At 37.1% G+C, this 13,855-nt stretch overlaps 1 protein-coding gene across 3 annotated transcripts in view; it reads right to left on the bottom strand.

Annotated features, from left to right (window-relative positions):
- Positions 1 to 13,855, bottom strand: part of SLAIN2 (SLAIN motif family member 2) — a 79,059-nt gene that overhangs the window by 63,311 nt on the left and 1,893 nt on the right. The gene's annotated exons all lie outside the window — the stretch shown is intronic.

The raw sequence follows: 13,855 nt of genomic DNA on the forward strand, positions 1-13,855 counted from the left end.
AAGTTTGAATCCACAAGACACTGATAACAAAGGCTTATTAACACAGTAAAGATTAAAAAGTTGTCATCTCAGAGAATTTTCTACCTGCAGTATTCCTACAGGTTCTAAAATTATTTTGAGTTATAATAAAATTAAAATATTTTACCAACTTTGTGAAAATATAAACCAGATAAGAATGAGAAAACAGATAAACATGCAATTAGATATAATCTACATTTATATATTTATAAATATATAAAATATATGCATATTAAATACGTGTTTAACCTCAACATTCAAATGCTAAAGAAAGTTAACAATATTTTTATGTTACATGCCAGAGTAGGAGGTAAGAGAGATGGGTATATTGTATTCTGCTCATAGAACTAAAGTTAATATTTAAGAATACCAGGCTAGACATTCTCTTCCTTTTTTCTTTTGAATTATATATAAAGATAAGAATGGGTATGTGAGGATTCCTGAGGTATACTGTATTCTGAGATGGTCAGAAAGCACAAAATACACTTGGGGGGAAGAAGGAATCATATTATTAGAATTGACATTGTCCTAAAAGAAAACCTAACCTAATCCTCCATTGTTAGAGTTTGTGATTCTGTGTATATACCCAATTTTTATATAATTATATAACTGTCTTCATACGGGATTCTAAGCTTCCCAAGAACAAGAATAAGAATATTTCACATCATCCCTTATGTCTCCTCACCCACAAAGAAAACTTCCTGACACACAGTAAAAAAGGAACACAAGGAAATAAGTATGAAGAATTCATAAAAGAGCATGGCATTTTTTCCTGAAATACTATTAACAATGAAAATTTTTGGCCAGGTGCAGTGGCTCATGCCTGTAATCGCAGCACTTTGGGAGGCTGAGGCAGGCGGATCACAAGATCAGGAATTCGAGACCAGACTGGCCAACATGGTGAAACCCCATCTCTACTAAAAACACAAAAATCAGCTGGGTGTGGTAGCGGGTCGCCTGTAATCCCTGCAGGAGAATCGCTTGAACTCGGGAGGTGGAGGCTGCAGTGAGCTGAGATGGCGCTACTGCACTCCAGCCTGGGTGACAAGAGCAAGACTGTTTCTCAAAAAAAAAAAAAAAAGAAAAGAAAATTTTACATTTTTTCTTGGTCCTAACCATTTGGTTACCAGTTGTAGATCAGCTGAATCAAATTTTTCCTATTTTAATTCATAATTAAATCATAAATCATTTCATTATTTGTTCCTTTCAAAATACCCGTAACAGGCCGGGCGCAGTGGTTCATGCCTGTAATCCCAGCACTTTGGGAGGCCAAGGTAGGCGGATCATCTGAGGTCAGGATGAGACCAGCGTGGACAACATGGTGAAACCCCGTCTCTACTAAAAATACAAAAATTAGCTGGGCATGGTGGTGGGTGTCTGTAATCCCAGCTACTCGGGAGGCTGAGGCAGGAGAATCGCTTGAACCCAGACTGCAAAGGTTGCAGTGAGCCGAGATTGCTCTACTGTACTCCAGCCTGGGCAACACAGCGAGACTCAGCCTGAGGGGGAAAAAAAAAATACCCATAACAATTAACAAGGATCTCTCTCCCAAGTGACAGTAATCAAATTATCCCAATTTCTGTAAGAGGCTAAATTTAACTGCTCTAATCCCTTAACTTTTTCCCTTTCCCATCAGTTTTTTCTATATCACTTACAACTGTTTAATTACCAAAGCTAGAAGTGATGATTTGAGGGTCTGAAAATGCACATACAGTGTAAAAATGAGCTCTTCTATTCCTTCACTTTATATAGCCCAGGATCTTTTTGTTATTCTATCAACTCTTAAGATACAACTAAATACTTGTTCCTACTATTTTATTCTGTTTATCAGATAACATTTTTTTAATTTGAAAGTTTTTGTTGCTGTTTTGCCATAACCAACTATTGGTTTTTGGACATACATAATTTTCTAATACGTCTAGTCTTTCACCTTGGTGTCAGTCACAGAGCTCTAAACTGCTTCTTATGGACATCCCCCCCAAAAACCCTCAAAATAGTATCATCTTTTCCAGTCAATAAATGAAATTTTTTGAGCCAATATCGACTGTTTTCTCTCTACATATTCAATTAACATATCCTATTATGTTAATTAACAAATCCTTGTTAAATCTATCCCTTTCTTTTCATTTCCACTGACCTTGATCTAGTCTAGGCCCCATCTCATCAAGTACAGACTGTTACAATAATCTTAACTGTTTTCTCCATACCTAGCAGACTTTCGTATTTCCAATCTATCTACACTCCACCACTTACGCTCTAAAACACAGATCTACATACCACTGTTTCACAGCCTAAAAACTTTCCCATCAGATATACTCCACAGCTTATTTTTCAAAATTCTGTGTTATCAGATTCAAAACTATGTCCTTTGATCTTTACTCCAGTAAAAAAAACCTTCTGCGTGCAGCCAAACTGACCAAATAAATGTTTGTTTCATGCACTGTGGAGAGTTTAACCTATGGATTCTTTGTTCATAGTTATTTTCACTATAAGGGTGAAAAAAAAGTTTTCTTTATCTAACCTAGCTTTACTCTGCCTTTCAAGACTGACCATGAAGTCTTTTTTGAAGCTTTCATGAGGCTTTCCAACCATCAAAGTTCTTATGACTATTTCTTACCATTATAGATAATGCTCCACCTATGGCAGGTATTCAATAAATGTCTGATGATTACTTCTTGGGAGACCATTCATTCCAGTTTCCCCAAGGCAGTTCTAATTTAAATATACTGTTCTGACATCTCATCTGGTTAGTGCTCCGTTGACTCTCAAGTAGTGCCCAATCATTTGACTTATTCTTAATTTTCAGAACCGCACTGTATTAGTCAGTTTTCACGCTGCTGATAAGACATGCCTGAGACTGGGCAATTTACAAAAGAGGTTTAATTGGACTTACAGTTCCACATGGGTGGGGAAGCCTCACAATCACGGTGGAAGGCAAGCAGGAGCAAGTCACGTCTTACACGGATTGCAGTAGGCAAAGGGAGAATGAGGAAAACACAAAAGTGGAAACCTCGGATAAAACTATCAGACCTTGTGAGAGTTACTCACTACCATGAAAACAGTATAGGGGAAACTGCCCCATGAGTCAATTACCTCCCACCAGGTCCCTCCCACAACACGTGGGGATTATGGGAGTACAATTCAGGATGAGATTTGGGTGGAGACACAGAGCCAAACCATATCAAGCACTATTTCTGACTTAGAAAATGTAAATAGGGCAAAGTAACTAGAATACGAAACTTATTACTACAATACAGTACTAGTTATTTCTGGTCATTCTGACACCATACCAGAAGTATTCTTTAAGGCAATGGTTCTTAATCTGTGGTAATTCTGCCCCAAAGGGACACCTGGCAATGTCTGGAGACACTTTTGGTTGGCCAGGGATGCTGTTGGACATCCTACAACACACAGGATAGCATCCACAACAAAGAGTTATCTGACCCAAATGTCAAGGTCGCAAATTCTGCTTTGGGATTATTCTTATAATAATGTTAATAAGATCAAAATAACATTTTTAAACAATGTGAATTTTTTTTAACTGGACCTAAACGATCTTGAAACCAAAATGATATCTATTATTTCCTTCTTAGGTAAATGGCCTAATCTTTAATCATTTAGCTTGATGTGATGTGATGGTTTTCATGCAACATATAAGTAGTTGGTATGAAATGGAAAGAGTATCGCTGTGGACTCAATACTTTGGTTTGAATTCAATACTTTGGTTTGAATACTTCAGGGCACAAGAGGTGGACGCAAACCTCAGAGGCTGTTTTCTAGCCAATAAAGGTAGCTATGACTTGTGTCCTCGCCTACATACTACACACTAACCTCTCCAAAATGCCATTTCGTTAAGAGCATTCAATATTCAAAAACTCTCCTCCTAGCTTTCACAGGCCATTCACAGTATGATCTCTAACCCAATGATTCAACTTTCTCACTTGTTCCCTAACAAACGTCCCTTTAGTTAAGTATCTTCACAGGCCTTTTCTCTACCCTACTCAAATGTATCACTTGCTCTTTTCCCTAAACATCTTGATTCTCACAGACAGCAAAAAATACCTTTCCATCTGTGCCCAAATCCAAAGTCCCAGCTCTCACTTTTAAGCCCATATAAATATTTCTTCTAGAAAATATTATTGGTTTCAGAGAGAACAGAATTCTATGTTCATTCTGTCTCCTAGCCAAACTCTAAACACCCTGAAAGCTTATGCTCCACTCAGTAATTTAAACAAATATTCATACAGCAGTTACCACTGGCCAGACATGGTATTAGACAAAAACTTGAAGATGAATTAAGATAAAACTAGATTATTATACCTCACATAAAGGTTGTTAGCCTCTTTCACTCACAGGGTGCACTACCATCAAGACTTATAGTACCTGCTCATCAAGTTCCAAACCTCTAGATTCAGGTTTCTAGGATTTATCAGTTGTTGGGGTTTTGCTTTTTAATCCACTCCAGATCAGTCCTAAGTATAACCAATGGCAAATAAGAATTTCACTGTGACAGGTCAACACAGGATTCACTATCTCCCCCACTCAGAGGAGAAATGAGCAGGCCCACTCAAAAGATACAAGCATTCACAGCCTAAAATTACTATTCTTTCTGTATCTACTAAATAGGTATTAGCAAAAACACACAATTTAGTCTGATTATCACTATAAAATATAGTACCAATTAGGTATTAAATGCATACTAAAAACCTAACTTGAGAGCACCTATTAAATCCCACTCCTCAGGCTTACTGGAGTCAAGGGTCACTTACAGACTTAGCTTGGCCCACTCTTGCTTCTCATTTACATTTTCCAAACAAAATAAGCCTCAAGAGCCACACATAATTGGGTACTTTCTTACTGTCTCACAGAGGAGCAGAAGCTCCTGAATGGAGTAGTGGAGGGATGTGTGGGGGAGGAGTTTCAGTCTAGTACACTGCAGAAGTGGGAGATGATTTGATTCATCCTCGTGAATTATAAACCTGATTTTTAACTAAATACAATTTTGTCTTATCTTTCCAAATATTTTTTAAAATTTCATATGTGATACTATGGTACTACATTATCTTGCATCTATTATTCTTCACATTTCAAGGAGATATAATCAATATTTTTTTCTCTAAAGTCTCTAATTTCTATTTTATTCCAGAATGTGAGACCTTTCCCAGATCCAAGTGAACTGTGTTTTGCAATCTTTAAGCCACTCCTAAAGACCTAAAGTCTTCCTCTTAAATAAGCTAGTTTGTCTTAAAGTTGTTCATTTCCTCCGTAACTTCGATCCCAAAATGAAAGATCTCAGAAGATGTAATTTCGAGTAAATGAAAGAGGTGAAATAAGAACTTACTATTACCAAAGCCTTAAAACCTACATTCTTTTACAAATTCATTTTTGCTACTGAAAATCAGCCCAACAGGAGTCACATGCAATGTGCTCTGGCAAGTACAGATAATTACTATAAGGAATAGTGTATTCAGGTAATGCAAACTATTTATATTAAGACACTACTTAACTCTGTTATTTACTGCCCAAATTGCCTTTTTTAAAAAATCATGTCAAAATTACATGAATTTTTATAGTTATAGATATGTTCCTAGCAGAAGAGTAAGGAGGCAGGGGGCTGCATAAGTGGAAGTAGAAGGCAAGCAGCCTTTTTGGGCTACCAGGGTATCAGCACCAGGTTCCCTGGGCCATTTGGCATAGGAATTTGAATACAGGGTGGCCCCAAAGATGTGACTGAGGAGTAGTAGCAGCATCAGTGATCCAGAAGGCTCATAGGATGTGAGCTATACAACTTTAGTGTTCCTTATCTGATATTCCTAAAAACCAAAGTTGTGTTTTTCATGAAAACAGACTACATGATTTATTTAGGTAGATCTGATAAATGTTTTAATAGTTACACTTGTGGAATTTAACTTTTTCAATGTAAAGTTAAGAACATTATAAGAAGCATTCTAAACCACTTTCGGTCCTGGGTGCTATCCAGTTCAATAAATGTTTTTTTGCCCAATTAAACTGTTAAATTTAAAACAAACAAGAATAATGGATCATAAGATCATATATATGTCTTGGGTTCCAATTCTATCAAAAATATGCTATCATTATAGCATAGTGCTCCACCTATGGCAGTTACTCAATAAATGAAACCATATTTATTGAAGCCAAAATTTATCCATCTGTGATATATAATCTTACTACCACTAAGTAACAAGGAAAACTACCAGTAAAAAGGCTTTTAATGTATCATGTTATATTATGATCCCCACATGATCACAGAGTAATAAAACCAACTTAAATTTTATCAACAGGATTTTTTAAATTACAAAAGCAGGGCCAGGTGTGGTGGCTCACACCTGTAATCCCAGCACTTTGGGAGGCCTAGGCGGACGGATCACGAGGTCAGGAGATCGAGATCATCCTGGCTAACACAGTGAAATCCCGTCTCTACTAAAAATACAAAAAATTAGCCGGGTGTGGTAGTAGGTGCCTGTAGTTCCAGCTACTCGGGAGGCTGAGACAGGAGAATGGCATGAACCCAGGAGGCGGAGGTTGCAGTGAGCCGAGACTGTGCCCCTGCACTCCAGCCTGGGCGACAGAGCAAGACTCTATCTCAAAAAAAAAAAAAAAATTATAAAAGCAATTCACGTCTTACCAGAAAACTTGGAAATCACAAAAGGTACAAAGAAGAAGTTTAAAACAAAGTGCTTCTGTAATCCTACTAAACAGAGCCATGCCAGTACTTCGGCTAATTTTTAAACTTATTTTAAAAATCAGACACTACATCTAGAGAGTATTTTCTTCTTTAATTCGTCATGGGAAAGTACAGATTCGATACTACCATTATTCAGAATCTGTGAGAAATATCTCATCTGTAACTGGCATAAGGGTCATGTAAGAAATTTGGTCTCATTGTTTTATAGCTTTGCCTCATTTTAACCTAACATCACTGATAGATTGATACCATTTAAATTAATATCACTGAACTCTTACTATACTGTGGTCCTGTTTAGAAAAACAAAAACGAATGTGATACTGTCCTCCTGCTTAAACTGCTCACAATCTAGACTACACAGACCAAAGTACAAGGTGGTTGTATTAAATATACTCTAAAAAAGGATATGTAAACAGTGATAGGTTAACAATGAAGAGGAAGTAAACCAAGTTAAAAATTTAAGAGAATTTCACAAAGGAAAGAAAATCTGTATCGTACCTGAATAATAAGTAAAATTTGGTAAGGGGAGGAGGAGGAAAAAACGGATGAACATCAAAAGCCAAAGGGCATAAAAGTTCTTGAAGGTTCTGGCAAAAGCAAGTAAATCTAGGAAAAGGGTAAATTAGTGCTGGACTGCTGAGGACTTTTAAATATCCTGCTAACTCATTTTTTTCACCAGGCAAGATAATGACTCTAATGGTTTTCTAAATTCAAACCTACCCTCAAGAGGAAAACAACTGGCCATTACTGAAGATATTCAGAGAAATGTGCCACAGACTTAAAGGGAAAACATCCATGATGCTTCCTTTGCTAAATATCTCCTCACACTTAAGCTTAGCACTCTGTCTTGAAGGTATCTTTTTTTTTTTTTTTTTTTTTTTTTTTGAGACACAGTCTTGTTCTGTCGCCCAGGCTGGAGTGCAATGGCACGATCTCAGCTCACTGCAACCTCCGCCTCCCAGGTTCAAGCAATTCTCCTGCTTCAGCCTCCCAAGTAGCTGGGATTACAGGTGCCCACCACCAAGCCCAGCTAATATTTTTGTATTTTTCGTAGAGACGGGGTTTCACCATGTTGACCAGGCTAGTTTCAAACTCCTGACCTCAAGTGATCCTCCTGCCTTAGCCTCTCAAAGTGTTAGGATCACAAGCGTGATCCAGCATGCCCAGCCTGTCTTGAAGTTATCTTATGCTCCCACATAGAGTGCAACAGAATTAAAAGAACACTTAGAATTCACCCAATTCAACTTTTTTACTTCTTTGTAACATCGCCCACAACAGGAGCATTCAGCAGTCTTTTGAAGGTTATTTCCAAAAATTTGTTTAGGGTAGTCCTTATCATCCAAAAACAGCTCTATTAAAAAATTCTTCATTCTACAAAATCAAAAATTGCCTGCCTCTAATTTACACCTATCAGTCTAGTGATGAAGAGTTATATAATAATCCTTATAAGAGTCCTTCAAATACTCGAAAAGTTCTCTTACCCAAGCTAAATATCTATAGGCTAAATAAATCAAGATCAATAGTTCTTCATCAGACTTGACTATTAGGTTTGGTGTCAATCTCAATTTCACTTTATTAGCTATGTGACTGTGGGTTTAGCTTCTTTTACTGTAAAATAGGGATAACATGACACATTCTACCACATGGATGTACTGTGAAGACAATGCTAAATGAAATAAGCCAGACACAAAAAGACAAATATTGAATGATTCTACTTATACAAGGTACCTAGAGTGGTCAAATTCATAGACACAGAAAGTAGAATGGTAGTTGCCAGGGGCTGGAGTCCACGGGAACAGGGAATTACTGTTTAATGGGTACACAGTTTCAACTGAGGAAGATGAAAGGTCTAGAGATGGATGGTGGTGATGACTGCACAACATTGTGAATGTACTTAATGCCACTGAACTGTAAACTTAAAAATTATTAACATGGTAAATTTTGTTATGTATATTTTACAATAAAAACAATAATAATAATTACAACTCCAAATTGTACACATTAAATGATTTAAAATGTGTAAAGGAGCTGGACACGATGGCTCACGCCTGTAATCCCAACACTTTGGGAGGATGAAGCAGGTGGATCACTTGAGCCCAGGAGTTCAAGACCAGCCTGGGCAACATAGTGAGACCCTGTCTCTACAAAACATAAAAAATAAATTAGCCAGGCATGGTGTCACGCGCCTGTGGTCCTAGCTACTCAAGAGGCTGAGGTAAGACAATCACTTGAGCCGGGGCAGGGTTGGGGGTGGCGGGGGTGGGGGGGAAGGGATTGAAGCTGCAGTGAGCTGTAGATTATACCCCCACCCCTGGTCCACAGAAAAATTGTCTTCTACGAAACCAGTGCCTGGTGCCAAAAAGGTTGTAGACTGCTGTCTTGCAAAATGCTTGGCATATACAACATGGGCACATCACAGTGACTGTAATATACTTTTATCAACCATGGGGCCCTGCTTGGCCAAGTTCTATTTTTTAAGAACTTGCATAATCATGTCTCTCAGTGTTCCCAACACTGTGCTGCACACAGGTAGTCTAAGTATTTGTTCCATTAAAGAAAAAAATTTAAAGCCATTTTAGAATGACTGGAAAACCACTGCTAACAATGGAATAGAGGGCAAGGCACAGTGGCTCATGCCTGTAATCCTAGCACTTTGGGAGGCTGAGGTTTGAGACCAGCCTGGGCAACAAGGGAAGACCCTGTCTCTTAAAAAAAAAAAGAAAAAAAAAAGGGAAATAGAAAGCTTATTAGAGGTTTAACTTCTGATTCATCTAACCCACACACATACGCAAACCACATTACTTTAAAATAACATCTCCTTGGTACAGAAGAGTCTAGAAAACATAAAACTTCCCAAGATGTTAGTATGTTAATCAGTGAATGACTGCCAAACTATTCAGATAAGTGGTGATAATTACACAAATTGCTTTATTAATTTAGGCTTAGCAAATTAAATTACAGGCAAATTTTACCAATGGCTCTCTACAAAAAGCATACATAAACAAAGAGGTCATACAATAAATTAACTCTCAGCAGTGAAAAGCCACGAGTGACAAAAAAGTATAAAAACCACATACCTACCTAGCTCTGAAATGGGACATTTATCAACAAAAGTTATTGATGAGAAGTCAGTATGAATTTGAAGTGTCTTCATAAACCTAAGATAAATTGATCTAGTGAGCCAGAATGTAGCTTAAAATGGGCTTAGGCCTACCACTCCAAATGATGGAAAGGAACAGAAATTTTATCACTAATATAATGGTGAACACGGGCAGGATCAAAAGTCTGGATGAAAGGAAATATGGCAACTTCTAAAGAAAAAAATAAGCAGTGTCTATAAAGTCCAGACCAAACTGATTCCTTGCAAAATTCAAAACTGGATTTAAAAAAGTTTGTGAAGAAAAGTGAATACATGAAGTGCTAGCTAGAACATTCATCATAAACAAGTCCAAACAAATCAACTGCAATGGCTATTTTAATAGGTTGGTAATAGTAAGGTAGTATTCTTCACTGTAGTTGAGAATCTTATAGGCAGAGAATAGCTTAATTATAGCAAGGCATTTGACAAAAATCTTTCATAATGTCCACACAAAATGTCATATGAGCCTGACAATAAAAGATAGAACTAGTAATTACTGAACAACCATGTGTGTTAATTAATAGACTGGTGTTAATCTAGAGTGAGTCTGACGTGCACACTTCAGAGTAATTTATCCTTTTTTTTTTTTTTTTTTTTAAGACGGAGTCTCGCTTTGTAGCCCAGGCTGGAATGCAGTGGCGAGATTTTGGCTCACTGCAAGCTCCGCCTCCCGGGTTCACATCATTCTCCTGCCTCAGCCTCCCAAGTAGCTGGGACTACGGGCATGTGCCACCACGCCTGGCTAATTTTTTTTGGTATTTTTAGTAGAGACGGGGTTTCACTGTGTTAGCCAGGATGGTCTCGATCTCCCGACCTCGTGATCTGCCCACCTTGGCCTCCCAAAGTGCTGGGATTACAGGTGTGAGCCACCACACACCCGGCCCATAGTAATTTATTCTTATCAATAATTTGAATGAAGACACGGTAGATATGCCTACCAAATATAAAGATGACCAAATAAATCAGAAAGGATAATATTAAATGTCTAAATAAAAACTAACAAAAGGAAATTTAAAAGCCTTATATTTAATCTAAGCACAACTAAAAAAATATAAAATAAAAGCCTTATATTTAAGCTAAAAAAAATCCATTACACAAAAAATAGGGTTAGGAAGACTCAGTTGAACATCTTATGTATAAAATATATGGGAGAGAAGTTGATATTTCAGGCTCATATTAAGCATAAGTAATAGAAGTTAAAACTGTCAATGAAATATTTAGTTAAAAAAAAAAAACAGCATTTGGTTCATACCCACCACACTCTCCATCTGATCAAATATCATCTAAAATGCTGGGTACAACTCTGATAACCATGTATAATGACAATGAGCAATTTAGAGTTAATTAAGAAAAAGAAAAACCATGATTGAAGGATCAGAAAATTACATTATCTAAGGAATGATAAAACAAACTGGGATTATATACTCTGAAGAAGACAAGGGAATGCTCACAGTGTGTGGGAGAAAGAGTCAGCAGTGACACCACAGTAGTCTTCAAATATGTGAAGAGGTCATTCATGTGAAAAGGAGATTATACTTGGAAAAAGCAAAATACTGTGGGAACAGCATAGGCTATGATGTATAAAGACCTGGATTCAGACCCTGGTGCCATTATTTAGTGTGTTATTTCATGCTTGGAGAGAGATTAGTTTTCTTACCTAGAAAATGCTACCTATCTCATAAATGTACAAAATTAGAGGTAAAAAATATTTATAAGCTGCCTGGCACAGAATGACACACTGTGATGCACAATGATGTTAGTTCTCATCCCTAAGCTTTTCTGAGTTATTCTAGAACAGTGTTTTTCAAAGTGAGAATTGCAACTCATTAATGGGTCACAAAATCAGCTTAGCTGGGTAGTTACCAGCATTCTTATTCTAATGAAACAGAATAGAAAGGAAAATATCTGAGCATATCACTTGTAGTAAAAGTAATCAACATTTTGTTTAAACTTTTGCTTCAGTTATTCATATACATTATTCATATATATGTGAATTCCTGATTATGAGTTAAAATGTATTTATCATGAAGCTGGGTCCAAAAAAAAAAAAAAAAAAAAGTGTGAAAGTGACTGCTGTAGAGCACTATTTTCTATGTGTGTTCTATAAGATACTAGTTCCTTGGGAGCTCAATTAAGTTTAGGACCAAACCATACTCCCTAGAGATTTACTATGTTCAAAACACATTAGCATTTCCAAGAGCCCAGCATTAAAGAAAACTGCTTATTTTTGTAGAATCAGTTTTTCCCACACTTATTCCATCCCGGAACCCACCCACTTTTATTCTACATAGCACTTACTGACATCTTCAGAACTAGCACTTTGTGGCACATACACTCGGGAGGAAACATTCCTCTAGATGAAAAGGAAGGTGAATAGCTAGAAGTTACAGAAGTTAGATTTTTAGCTTGCTAAAAAAGGAAAAAATACTGCCTTTGAACCTTCCTGCCACTGACATCCACCCCCTACAACTTTTACCCTAATCACATACCCCAACGCATTTTAAATATTATTTATATCCAACTTACAGTTCACACAAATCTCACAAAAAGTACAGGACACCTGTAAGATCAAGATATGATGCCAGGATCGAAGCATTAAGCAGGAATCATCTGGTCAAAAGAAACTCCTGGCACAGTATTTAAGGAAGACTTACTTTACCTTAACAAAACTCATGCTCAGGAACCAAAGCAGCCAAAACTTAATCGGCTCCTCCAAGTGGACTCAATGTGTTCTAAGAATACATAATCTAAAATGGGCTGATGGGTGCAGCTAATCCTCATTATTATGAGCATCATTATTATCATCACTTGCAAGAGCCATGTGACAATATTTACAAGATTCTGGATTCTTTTAAAGTGCATGCATACCCAAGATTCCTTTGGGAGAAAGTAATTTCACATTTATATCAAAAACTGTCACTACCATAGTCAGCTCTAATATTTGATATCACTTGGTAATAAAGGTTTGTCATCATATACTCAAGAGTAATCCTGTTACTCAAATCTTCCTAACTGGGAGTTACGAATACCTCTGACTCTGCTCTTTTAGCTGTCAAGAGCATAAAATGCCCTTCCCGCTCTTTACTCACTTCCAGACTCCAAAGCCACCTCCTCCTCAAAGTCTGGCCCAACTACTGTGGACCACTATTTTTCTCCCAGTTACTGAGTACTGTCAGCACTTTTTGTTCTATCACTCTTTGGGTAATTCACTGTACACTTTCTAGTTTATTTAACTGCACAAAACTTAGTTCTCAACAAGACTATAACTGCCTTATGAACAGGGATCAACACTTAAGAATCTCCAGAATCTCCTACAACATCATGTAAGATTCTTGATTTACAAGAACATCATGTTCCTTGATTTAAGTAACTAGGCTTAAGAGTAACAAATAGCAGCTTGTTTTAAGACAGTTTACTACGTGCCAGATCCAGCGCTAAATGCATACATAATTATCTTACTAAATATTCATAACTCTATAGAGGTAAGTGCTATTATTTTCTCCATCAAATAGAAGAAGAAAGTGAGCCTCAGACTAACTTGCTCAAGGTCATACTGCTAGTAAGTGGCAAAACCAGGGCCTGAATCCAGGAAAGCTCTTAACTACCTCAGAACACTGAAAAGTTCCAACCCCACAATAACAGAGTCTATGCATGATTTCGATTTCACTAAGTTAGAAGTTTTAATTTCAATAGAGCAGAGATATTTTAGCTAAAAGTTAAAACTTAACTTTAAGAAAAATTAATTAAGACAAATAATTTCCCACACACATCTTTATAATAAAACGAGGGGAAAACCTCCCATGTCCTATTTATGAAAGTAATATAAAGGTGGGGGGATCACAATTTCATCAAGAAGTGGCTTATGACAACACAGCTTTGGTTTAAATTTTTAAATAGGACTCTTTCTCTGCCCCTAGGAGGAACGTGGAAATGAAAGATGGATGTGATAACTGTCAATTCAGAGCTCTGCAAAACGCCAGACTCAATTCTCG

Source organism: Theropithecus gelada, chromosome 5 (genome assembly GCF_003255815.1).
Source record: "Theropithecus gelada isolate Dixy chromosome 5, Tgel_1.0, whole genome shotgun sequence".
NCBI classification, from domain to species: Eukaryota; Metazoa; Chordata; class Mammalia; order Primates; family Cercopithecidae; genus Theropithecus; species Theropithecus gelada.